The 12208-nt window shown below is 42.7% G+C and overlaps 1 protein-coding gene and 1 non-coding gene across 2 annotated transcripts in view; both read left to right on the plus strand.

The window, feature by feature from the left end:
* TMEFF1 (transmembrane protein with EGF like and two follistatin like domains 1) overlaps positions 1-12208 on the plus strand; it is a 1099811-nt gene that overhangs the window by 345337 nt on the left and 742266 nt on the right. The window lies entirely within an intron of this gene.
* Positions 4443-4524, plus strand: TRNAL-AAG. The gene has a single exon. It is a non-coding gene; the product is annotated as a tRNA-Leu (tRNA).

Here is a 12208-nt window from a genome sequence, read left to right on the forward strand (position 1 = left end):
GTATCTCACTGCCAATCTGAACACTTCTTGCACCCTTTGGGTTGTTCTGTAAATGGTCGTTGGTACCATTGGCCTACACTAATTCAGATAAGTGCCCCATTGGGGAGCCTTCCTTGTTTTTTCTTGATTGCATTGCTGTTTGTTGCTCTATTAGATGTCAGCTAGGAGGGGAAAGTACAACTGCAAGAGGGGAAAGTACAACTGCAGTCAGCAGATTCCCTACAATGATCTCCATTCTCAACTCCTTTGCTGTTTAGGTACATAGTACAACTATAACAACTGTATGGTCTGCCAGTCCTTTGCTCCAAAGACTTTATGAATGTGAGGTATATCTCTCACTTTCTACATGGTGAACCAGTGCCTCACCAAAGGAAAGATGGCAGACCCTTCCACCTCTGATGTCCCACCCATCCAAAAGAAAAAGATTGAGGCATAGGCCTGCTATCATGGCTTCCCAGTCGGACTCAGATGCACTCACAGAAGTTTCAGTACCTGTAATATGATGACACCATCTCAAATGCCCACTACCATGACCCCACCTGAGGCTGGTTTGGCATCTGATGTTTGCATGTCTGAAACAACTGAAGCTACCAATGATGGTGAGAAGGGAGAACTCCACTGAATGATTTCTGAAGGACATAAAGGCATACCGCAGATCCTCATTAGAGAGGAAATCCCTGGGTCGCTAATAGAGGTACATCAGGGGCCAGAACCTCTGTGCTTAGTGAAAGCAGACATCACACTTAGAAAGAAAAAACAAAAAAGCAAAACTGTTTTCTTTACCCAGATTTCCAAAGAAAAGGAATAGATGGATTTTTCACAGGGGCTGTTTAAGGCCGTTATGACACTCAGGCCACCATCCTCTGCAGGGCTTTTTGCCACAACTGCTTCTCCTACCACTCTTAAAATCAAAAAAAAGATCTTTCAATTCATCTTCTGAGGATGATGAAGCTGAATCAGACTTGTACTCAGATGAGCACTCTTTGGCCTACTCTTTCCAGATCCAGTCGCCGGGCCAAGTGGGTTCTGATGATGAGGACTCCCTTTCTCCTGATTCCCATGTTGAAGAAGCTTCATTTGGAAGAAACTGTTGAAATATGATGAACATTTTGAATAGGAATCTAAGCATACGAGATACAAAGAAGATACTATAACCTTTTTCAGGTAATCACACCTGCTTCTGCACCTGTACTGCCTGTTCTGGAGGCCTTCTTGATGCCTTTGCATCCACCTCCACGGCTCCAGACTCTCAGCCACCGACCTGTAAAAGGCCTGATGGATATTATAAAGCTCGTGAAGACTTAACTTTCTTTAGAGAAACCCAGTGATAGACCTTTCTGTGTTTTCCAAGACAAGCCGTCTAAGCTACTGCCTGCTGCCAATACTGCTCCCTCTGATAAAGACAGCAGAGCAATAGACAGCTTGGGGGAGAAGGTTTATACATTCTCCACTCTTGTGTTTAGAGCTCTGAGTTATCAGACCCAGATGACAAGATATTTGCTGTCTGTTGTGGGTAATTTAAATAAAACATTGTTGGCTACAGAAGATCCAGACAGGAAAACAGCAGGCTTTATGTTTGCTGGTGGTTCAGGTGTCCCAGTTTGGTAAATACAAGATAACCTTCAGCTATGATGTAGTGTAAGCTTCCTCCAAAGCAGCTGCTACAGGTTCTGTTATGCATGGCCGTGCCCTCAGCCCCTCCCAGGGGATATTAAGGCAAAACTTCTAGATTCTCCACTGAGCAGTGATTATTTATTTTGTTTGGATGCTACTAGTCTGTTTAAGACTTTAGAAGAACAAGGTAAAATAATGAAGGGCTGCAGACAGATTTTTACTACTTCTGTGCCCAGATGCCAGATAAATTACCCTGCTAAGCCGATTTTCTTTGCTTGCAGGGTGTTTAGACATTCTTATAGGGCCATGAAAATAGAAAAATATTCCAAGATAAATCAGACAGGGATTCTAGAACTGGAAGGCCTCTTTACTTTGACAAGTCATGCTGGCTGCTTTCTGTGTCCCTGTATCCCACTTCGGTCCATACCTCTCCACATCCAAAAGGCTCACCTTTGCTACCCCCCCCCCCAAAAAAAAAAAATAGCTCCTCATTACTACAGACCAATGGGTCCTCTCTGTTATTCAGAAGGGCCACAGAATTACTTGGGTTGAAGTTCCTTCACTGAATGGTGTGCTTCCTTCTCTTCCTCACAGTCATTCAAGCATTGCTTGAACAAGGCACAATGGAGCATGTCCATCTACAATACATGGGAAAAAGTTCTGTACAAGGTTGTTCCTTGTTGCAAATGGAGACCAATACTGGATGTCCCCATCCTCATCACTTTTCTTAAGGTCCCTTCTTTAAAGATGTCTCTAAAAACTCTCCACCTTTCATTTTCCCACAGGCGTTCCTGGTGTCTTTGAATCTATAGGACACCCATCTCCACTTTCCTATTGAACCCTCTACAAGAAATGTCTGAGGTTTTCAACTTGCTCATCACACTTTCAGTTCTCTACTTTATCTTTTGGACTCTCTACAGCCCCCAGAGTGTTAACAGATTGCCTGGCTCCAGGCATACCTTAGTTGGACAACCTGTTAATATAAGACCTGTTGACTCATCTCAGCTTCACCCTTTCCCTACACCAGGGTTTGGGGTTAATAGTTAACCTAAAGAAGTCCATCCTGGAATCAACCCAAGATCTAGTTTTCTTAGGCTCCAGAATAGACACCAAACTCAGGCAGGCCTTTCTGCAGTTAGACAAAGTGCTGAGCCTCTCCAGTTACTTTCATTCTCTTCTTCCCCTTCAGTCTTGCACAGCAAGAGAAATTCTCAGAACACTGGGTTTGGTGGCCCCAAATATACCCATGATCCCCTTTGCCAGACTCCATATGAGAAAGATCCAGTGGTTCCTGAGACCCACCTGGTCAGAACATTCCCATTCCTTGGGCACCCAGATCTCTCTTCTGTCTTACTTAAAGAAGGATATTCTTTGCTGGATATAACAGATAAAATGCAGCCCAGGTTTGCCATTCAAAGTACAAACACCTTAACAGGAATTGCATACAGATGACTCAAACAGTATATGGGGGGCATCACCAGGCAACATGAAATATCAGGGACAAAGGACACCAGACCTAAAACCAGAGCACATCAGTCTGAAGGAGATGCAAGAACTAATCCAGACCCTGCAAGTATTTCCCATGCTTGGAGTCCAGGTCCCCTAGGAGTACTCACAGACAATACAACTGTCTTGTGGTAGATAAACAAGCAGGAGGCATCACATTGTATCAATTGTGCAGACTGGCTCTGTTGGTATGGAAACTGGCCAAAAAAACAAACCTCTCCCTCCAAGCAGTTTACATTCCTTCACAGGACAATTTCCTGAAAAACATCCTAAGCAGATCAAGAGAAGATCCCCATGAATGGTTGCTAAACAGGGAGCTCTTCCTAGAGATACTACCAAAATTGGGAATCCCACAGGTAGATCTATTTGCCTCCATTGACAACAAATAACTTTGCATTTTTTGCACCAGGTCATACTGTCCCCAGGCTTGTAAAATTGATGCAACATCTTTTTTATTTGGAAAGGGGGGTTCCTTTATGCCTTCCCTCTATTTCCTCTTCTTCCCAAGGTCTTCGTAAAGATCCAAATAGACACCACAGAGATCTTACTGGTGCCTCCCTTTTGGCCAAAGAAGCAATGATTCCCACTTCGTACCACCTAGCCAGAAGCCATCACCACAAATTACCCCTCACAGTGGATTTGCTCACACAACAGAAGTTTCATTGCTTCACCCCAACCTGTCATTATGGATGAAGGGATTCTAATCAGTTGTATACCCTAATGTTCTCTGAACATGCTTCAGGTTCTTCAGGAAGCAAGGAAACCTACTACTAGGAAATGTTGCATAACTAAATGGAAAATATTTACTATTAGGTGTCTTGCTAAAAGGCAACCAAATAACTCCAGTGGTCCTGTTTTATTTGTGTGAGTTATTGAAATCTAGCCAGCACACTCATCTGTCAAAGTGTACACTTCAGCCTTATCTGCTTGCTTACCTCTAGATCCTCCTCTTTTGTACCAATCTACAGGTAAAATCGATATTAAAAGGTGTTCTCCACCTAAAGCCTTTCAATAAAATCAATCCTGCTTGCTTGAAACCCTAACTTTGTACTGAAAAAAACTCAACACTCCTTCCTTTTGAATCAGCAGCCTCCACTTCTTTTAAATTCCATACTTGGAAAACCATTCTTCTGGTAGCTAGATGAATCTCCAAACTACAGGCTTTTATGGCATCCCCTTCCTTCCCTGTTTTTCATAAGGACATGTCGCTCCTTTATGCCTGAAGTTGTTAATGAACTCTTAATCAGACCATAAATCTTTCCACCTTCTTCTCTAACCCAGAAAATAAGGGAAAATTGATCCTACATTCTCTTGATGTACATAGTAGTGTGGCCGAGTGGTCTATGGCACCGGATTAAGGCTCCAGTCTCTTTGGAGGCGTGGGTTCAAATCCCACCACTGCCAATCATAGCCAACTCATACTCTACCTTGATAAGACTAAGCATATCCACAACTATGGCTGTGTTTGTCTCTTTCCAAGTTAGGGAACCCAGGTTTCTAAGCAAACTGTTACTAACTGGATTTCTAAATCCATTACTTTTTGCTATACTTATCATGACAAATCTTTACCTTCCCCTGCAAAGGCATATTCTACTAGACCAGTGGCCTCATCTGGAGCCTTTTACAAAGAGGCTGACTCTAGAACAATTCTAGAAGCAGCTACTTGGTCTTCCGTACATACCTTTACCAAGCATTACAGATTGTGTGTGTTTTTTCTAAATCCAGAGCCACTTTTACCAGATCAGTCCTCTCTGGATTACTGGACAGTTCTCCTGTTTCTCGTCCAACCACCCTTCACATTTCATAAGCTTTGGGAGTCATCCAACAGTTTGGAATACCGCAACAGTGATCTAAGGAAGGACATAGTACAGTTGTGTAAGAACTTACCATAAAAGTAGATGTCCTGCTAATCACTTTTACAGTATTCCAAACTTTTGTGTTATCTCACTAAGTAACCTGGATATCTAGCTGATGTACCAAAGCCAAAACCTTTCATACAGCCATATGTGCAGCATTTTACCTTAGCACTGGGGTGCAAGGGTACATAAGTAGATGTATGAGCTTAAATCCTCAGACTATCGCCAAGCCACTAAGCTTGTAAATCTGATAAAGTAAACTGGCTAGCAAAGAGGGCAGAGGCAAAAAGACAGTACCCCCCTCTTAATTCATGAGGAAAAGGAATAAAGAATCACAGAATGGGGAAGGCAGGGTGAGAAAGAATATTGCAGTAGTGATCAGTAGAACATCTGCTGTTATGGTAAATTCTTATGCAACTGTACTTTCTTTAGTTACTGCAATCCTTAACAGTCTGCTAGAAAACCACACCTTTTTGATGAATACACTAAAATGTGAGATAAAAAATCGGGGACATTCTGTGAAACCAAGGGCAGTTTCAACTTTGTTTCACATAAATAGTAAACAGAGAGAGAGAGAGAGTTGTTGTGTCTTTCGGCTTTTCCCGGTTAGGGGTCGCCACAGAGCGGAACTCTGGTATGCTAATGATTGGCAGTAGATTTTTACGTGCCGAGTTGCCAGCTCTGACGCACAACCTTCAACGAAGGTACGCCCATTCACGCATGTCTCCACGCAGAAGACGCTCTAGCTGAGAATCGAACCGGACAGCGTCTTACTGTGAAATATTCTAAATTATTTCACATAAATGCACATTAGTGACATAAGGTGAGATTGTTTAAACTTAGCAAGTCCTTACCCAACCCAACAGTTCTAGCCATTTTGCAGGCTCTGTATACTTCAGACATCTGATTATGATAAAAATAATGGCCATACAATACATTGTAGCTTTGTTTCACACAAATATTGGCCCTCCATAAAGCATTCCTTTCCTGTGCAATTAACTCAAATCGCATTAGTCCTGCAAAACTAGCACAAGAATAATTGAGCAAATAGCAGCAGTCATAAACAGGGCCTGTAGCCAGAACAGCAATTATAGTTACTTCATTGTCTGTGGACACATCTCAGATGTCCAACTGTAATAAAAATTATAAAATAGTACCAACTGAGCAATGTCAAATAACAATAACAATAAAAGGAGTGATAAAGTAAAGTAAAATAAAACTGTGCTGTGGTTTCTTCTCACACCAACACACAGTTGCTGACCAGCCAAAGCAAAGTATTCCCATCTCATCACCTAGCCATCCACTGAATGTCCATATCTAGTTGCCTGGCAGCATTTAAAAAAAAACTCAGCTCATGCTGTAGCTGCTTTTGCTGCTCTTTCTGCTACCATCCAGTATATCCTACTATTTAATATTATCAAGCTTTCTTCTCACTGCTGCTCCAATGCATTATTGAGAGCCAAGGAGCAGAAAGCTGCAGCTGCATTAGGTAGGGTTGCCATGCTTAACAGCCTCATTGGCCTGTGCTGCACATGTGGAAATGACAGGCACCATGAATATATAGATGTAAGTACTTACAGTGCTGTTTAACTTCTTATTTAACTAAAACTAACTTTTGGTAGCAATTGTCTTTTTCAGTACATGAACTAACTACAATGAGTTGGCAGTGCCGAGAACAATGAAACTTTTTATTCCATTGCTGATACGTTTTAGCTGACTATGGGTCCTCCTGTAGCTGTGGGCACTGGGCAGCCACCTGACTTAGCCCTATAATAATCCATTACTACCTCTGGTGTATTTTGGCATACCAGTACTTTATGATGTGGATCGTGTTTGTGCATCCCATGTCTAATGTTTTATTGCAAAATGGAATTACATGAAATGTAACACCCTGAGTGCTTGTTAAGGAACATTGGCCTGAGAAAATATAGACTGGCATCTGAAGCTGGGCAGAAAATTTGGTTCCCTGAGTAAAAAAGGGGTCTGAAAGATATGCGGGTATAGTTACATGTCTTTGCATGTTAATTCAGAGCAAGCCAAAGCTTAATGCTTCATTGGAAAGAGTTTTCGATACTGATATGGTGTGGCACTAGAAAAGTAACTTATTTTGAAATGTTATGATACGAAAAAATAAGTGCAGTATTTATAGATTGTTAAAATAAGGCTTGTTGCACTTATCTGAAGATCAGGCTGCAACAGCATACACTAAAAAATAAACGAGAGAAACAAAATAACAAAATAATGGCATACTAAGGCAGAAAAAGAAGTGATAGCAGCTTGATTAGATTTAGAGAATTTGCATTTTTTTTATCCGTGATGACCATAAGCCTCAAGAGACCGTATTGAGTGGTGCTGCACAGAGTCCATAGACAATGTGGCTGCAGAATTATTACACTGCCCTGAAACAGAAGTCAGTAAAACAAATAAGTATGGCAGATGTAATTTAAAAATGATATATCCTCCAGCTACAGCTGAAGTCACAGACACAGAAATGCAAGTATACATATGCACATATTTGTGTGCAGACTGCCAGCCAGAGCAATCTGAAAATGAATGAAATACTAGAGAATGAAATTTTAATGTAGCTGCAAGTGTAGTTCAGTATGAAGTTATAAAGTGTGCAGGCTAGTAGAAGAGACTGCCAGAGCTTTAAACAAGAAACAGACAAAAAGCCACCTTATTACCACATACATTTCCTGGGGCACCATGAGAGACACTGGGAAGGAACCTGTTTAAATTTACAAGCCAAGGCTTTTTCTAACAGTAGATTATTATTTGATGTATTTTAAAGTTATGTCTCTGCAAGGCGAAATGGCAGCTGAAATGCACTTTAATTCATTCATTTGTTCTTTTCCCTTTACCTACTTTTTCCTTTCATTGTGTAGCGGGAGTTGCAGTCTATTCTGGCACACACTGGGTGCATGACAGAGAATGAATGTTGAATGAGATGCCAGTCCACTGCAAGATGCATACACATATGTCTAGGCAATTCAGAGGATCATGAATTCTTGTCCAAATAACCAATATAAAGGTTCCATGCCATATATTAGCTAGCTATAGAACTCTCTGTATGACCTAGAAAAGCCACAGAGCCTGTCTGCAGAAACTAGAATCATTCAGTATTGAAGCCAATACCATTTTCCTAGGTGATCTAAATTGTACTTCTATAGACTGGGAAACATACATCCCTGCTAGTGCACATGGACAGAAATTATTGGACTTTGTCACTATAAATGTCTTAGAACAATTAGTCAGAGAACCCACCAGGAGGAATAACATCTTTGATCTTGCCTTTACTAATATGGGAGCAGCTTGCACCCTCCCTTCCTTTCGTGTCTTCATCATTTGATAACTCTGACTATAAAGCTGTCTTCTTCAAAATAAAACTGAAACCAGAGATCCCTTCTACCTAAGGAACCCTTCGACAAACTACCTACTTCTAAGTGATACATTGGCAAGCTTCAAATCCCCACCAAACCCAGTTAACTGCACTGATTGCATGGAAATGAACACCACCACACTATACCAACATCTAAACAGCTATATTGGATGCAGCTGTACCCTGTAGGAACAAGCATAGGACACACTCCAGAAACAAACCCACCCAGGGGAACCATAGTAGCATCAAGCTTTGCAGTAAAAGGAAGATAATTTTGACCAAAAGCAAGAAGCTTAATTCTCAGAATGATACAGCCCTCATAAACAAACAACTCAGAAATTCACCAAATTTGAGGCTAAAATAGCTATCCAAGCCAAAGACAATCACAAGGCCTTTTTTAGTTATGCTCGTAATCTCAAGAGCACAATGCAGCAGTGCATTGAGCTGATTGCAAAAGATATTGCCTACACTGAGGTCAAAGATACTGTAAACCTGCTGGCTGATAAATTTAGTTCCAACTTTACCCCTGTCTCCACTATGTCTGTTCCTCAAGATATACCTAAAACTAGCTTGCCTCCATCTGTCACACAAGAACAAGTTCTAAAAGTGCTATAAAAATCTAAAAATGCTACTTTGATGGGTCCTGACAATATTCCTGGATTCATTTTAAATACCATGAAGTATGATTAACCACACCGCTAACAACACTGTTCAACCTGAGTCTCCATACAAAGTTTGTACCAAGGGAATTGAGAACAGCTACAGTCATTCCCCTGCATAAGGGCGGACCTTCCACAGACCCAGACAGCTACAGACCCTTAAGTCTAACCAACCTTATATAGGTTCATAGGTTCGTACTAGGCTATCTGCCCAAGGGCATTTATAAGCCTAGCCAGAGTGTGTGTGGCTTTCACCACCCCTTAGGATGAGAATACTACGCCCTTTTAGGGTTTAATTTACTGTGCCTCTGTCTAGTAGTGACACAGAGATGACCCCCGGGGTAAACCTACGATCTCCCATCCACTCGTCAAGATTTCTCTTGAATAGAGTTAGTGAGGGGCTCTGCCTAACATGGATTGGGATTCTGTTCCAGAGTGTAGGGAGCCTCTGGGTTATGAATCTGTCCCTCCAGCATGTCCTATTTATTTCTGTGTTGAGGTTTAAGTCTCTTGCTCTCGTGGCTCTGATGGATTTGGATTTTCTGAGGTGGAGCATGTCCATTAATTCCGGATTGGACATGGCCTTGTACGTCAGGCACAGATCACCTCTGAGTAGGCGGTATGCGACTGAATAGAGCTGGAGTTTTTTCAGTCGGGCAGCATATGACATATGTTTAAGACCCTTTATCCTCTTGGTGAGGAACTTTTGGGGTCTTTCCAACTGCTGCAAGTGTCGGGTAAGATACATCTCAAATGGGGCATTGTACTCAATCATTGGCCTGATAAGAGAAGAGTACAGGGGCACAATGACCTCTCTTGATCTAGATGTGAAACCCTTCATGATAAGGTGGGCAATATAGAAGGTCTTCCTAACCACTTTGGCAATGTGAGTGTCAAATGAGAGGTTACTGTCAACCTGGGTCCCTAGGTCCCTGATTACCTCTTCCATACTTAATGGATTACCACCTATGTGGTAATTTGTGGGTACCTTGTTTTTCCCAAAGGGTATGACTATACATTTTTTGGCGTTCAGCTTAAGGCCATGGCTCTGACACCAATTATCCATTTCTATGAGGCCTCTCTGAAGGATGTTTGTGTCCGCTGGAGTATCAATTATGGCGCCCAGTTTGCAGTCATCTGCGAACTTTGTCAGCCACAATCCTCCTATGTTTGCCTGTACCTCGGAAAAATAAATGCCGAACAAGAGGGGTCCCAGGACTGAGCCCTGTGGGACACCGCTTGTGACTGGCTTAGAGTCTGACATAGCTCCAGCAACTCTGACCCTGTGGGTTCTGTCCTTGAGCCAGTTTGCAACCCATCTTGTGACATATGGGTTTACATTTAAGCTGGCGAGTTTGTCTATGATGCCTGAGTGGGGTATTGTGTCAAAGGCTTTTGCAAGGTCAAGGTAGACTGTGTGAACTGCCTTACCCTCATCAATGGCCTTAGTGACTGTTTCAAAAAAGTCGACCAAGTTCAAAAGGCAGGATCTGCCCTTGACAAAGCCAAATTGGGTAGGATCCAATGTCTGTAGGTCCCCAATGTCTTTGTTTATGAGTTCCATAATGATCCTCTCCATAGCTTTGCAGACCAGGCTCGTCAAGCTTATGGGACGGTAATTTCCAGGGTCTGTAGAAGCACCGCCTTTGTGAAGTGGGACCACTGTTGCCGTACGCCACTCTTTGGGTACGTATCCTGTAGTAAGGCTAAGATTAAACAGCAGGCTTATGTGTGGGTTTAGTTCCTCTTGGAGTTCATGTAGCACACAGCCCGGGACACCGTCCGGTCCCATTGATGCTGTGTTTTTAGCTTTAGAGAGTGCGGCTCTCACCTGGGCATCTGAGATGTTAGGGAGGCTACACTCTGCTGGGATAGTTATTTCTCCTTTTGGGGGGGAGGAGAAATTTGCACTGAACCTGTCTGCCAGAATGTTGGCAATGTCAGTGGGTTCAGTGTATTTTGTGTCATTTTGGACTAACTCTGAGCATATCTGGGAGTTTCCACCCAGGTTTCTAACATTGCTAAAGAAGGCCTTGTGATTGTCTTTTGTGTCTTTTGCGATTTTTCTCTCAAAGTTGGCCTTGGATGATTTTATGAGTGATCGTAGTTTTTGCTAGTACTGATCAGAGATGCCTTCCCTTTTAGGGATTTTGCTCTGTCATGTAGTAGCTTCCTCCTCCTGTTGTAAAGTTTGTTTATGGCTGGGGTCCACCAGACTGGGCGCCTGCCTTTGGGGAATGGGTCTTGGTTTTATTTGGGATTGCATGATCCATGCATTCTTGAAGGTGCCCGTAGAAGGCATTTGCAAAGGATTCAGCAGTGTGGGTTGTGGTTTCCACTGGCCCAGGGGCCTTGAAGGATACCACTTCAGTCTTAAGAAGTGTGAAGTTGGCTTTTGAGAAGTTCTTCACTGTGGTCTTTTGTGCAGTGTGTGGGGGCGGCATGTGGATTTCCAGTGAGATTAATTTATGGTCTGATCTTACCAAAGAGGGATATACTTCCGGTGTGGAGCATTTTGTCCCCATGTTTGTGATGATCAGGTCTAGTATATTGTCTCCTCTTGTGGGAATGGTGACTAGTTGTCCCATTGCATTTGAGTTTATGAATTCTAGGAACCTTTGGGCTAGGGTGTTGGGGCTTGAGTAATGTTCCCAGTCTATGTTTGGGTAGTTGAAGTCTCCCAATATGATGGTATTTGGAGAGACATTCATACTCTCCAGTGTCTTCAGGAAGGCTGTGTTGGGTTCCTGAGTTTGAGAGGGTGGTCTGTAGCATGCTACAAACTGTAAGGCAGTTTTGCCTATGGTTAGTTGCACCTGGATGGTCTCCGATGCTTCGTGCGTTGCCACTAACCTGGAGGTGTGGTTATCTTTGATGAATATGGATACTCCCCCTCCTTTTGTGGTTCGGTCCAAGTTTTGGGGCCGGAAAGCATGATATGAGGTAAAACCTGATAGTGCTGGGGTGCTCTCAGGAGCCTTGAACCAGGTTTCAGTCACTGCACAGACATCGATGTTCTCCATACTGAGGAGGGCTTCGAGGGCATGCATCTTGAGGTTTAGACTTCTGGCATTGAGCAGCATTACCCTTAGTTTTTTCCACTTGTGTTTTCTAGGAGGTAGGTTTATCATTTGAGCCTTGCCTAAAAAAGGCACTATGGGGGTGGCAAGAGCCTTGGCCAATATCCGGAAAGC

The sequence above is a fragment of the Protopterus annectens genome, chromosome 3.part0, assembly GCF_019279795.1.
Source record: "Protopterus annectens isolate FY-2018-M chromosome 3.part0, PAN1.0, whole genome shotgun sequence".
NCBI lineage: Eukaryota > Metazoa > Chordata > Ceratodontiformes > Protopteridae > Protopterus > Protopterus annectens.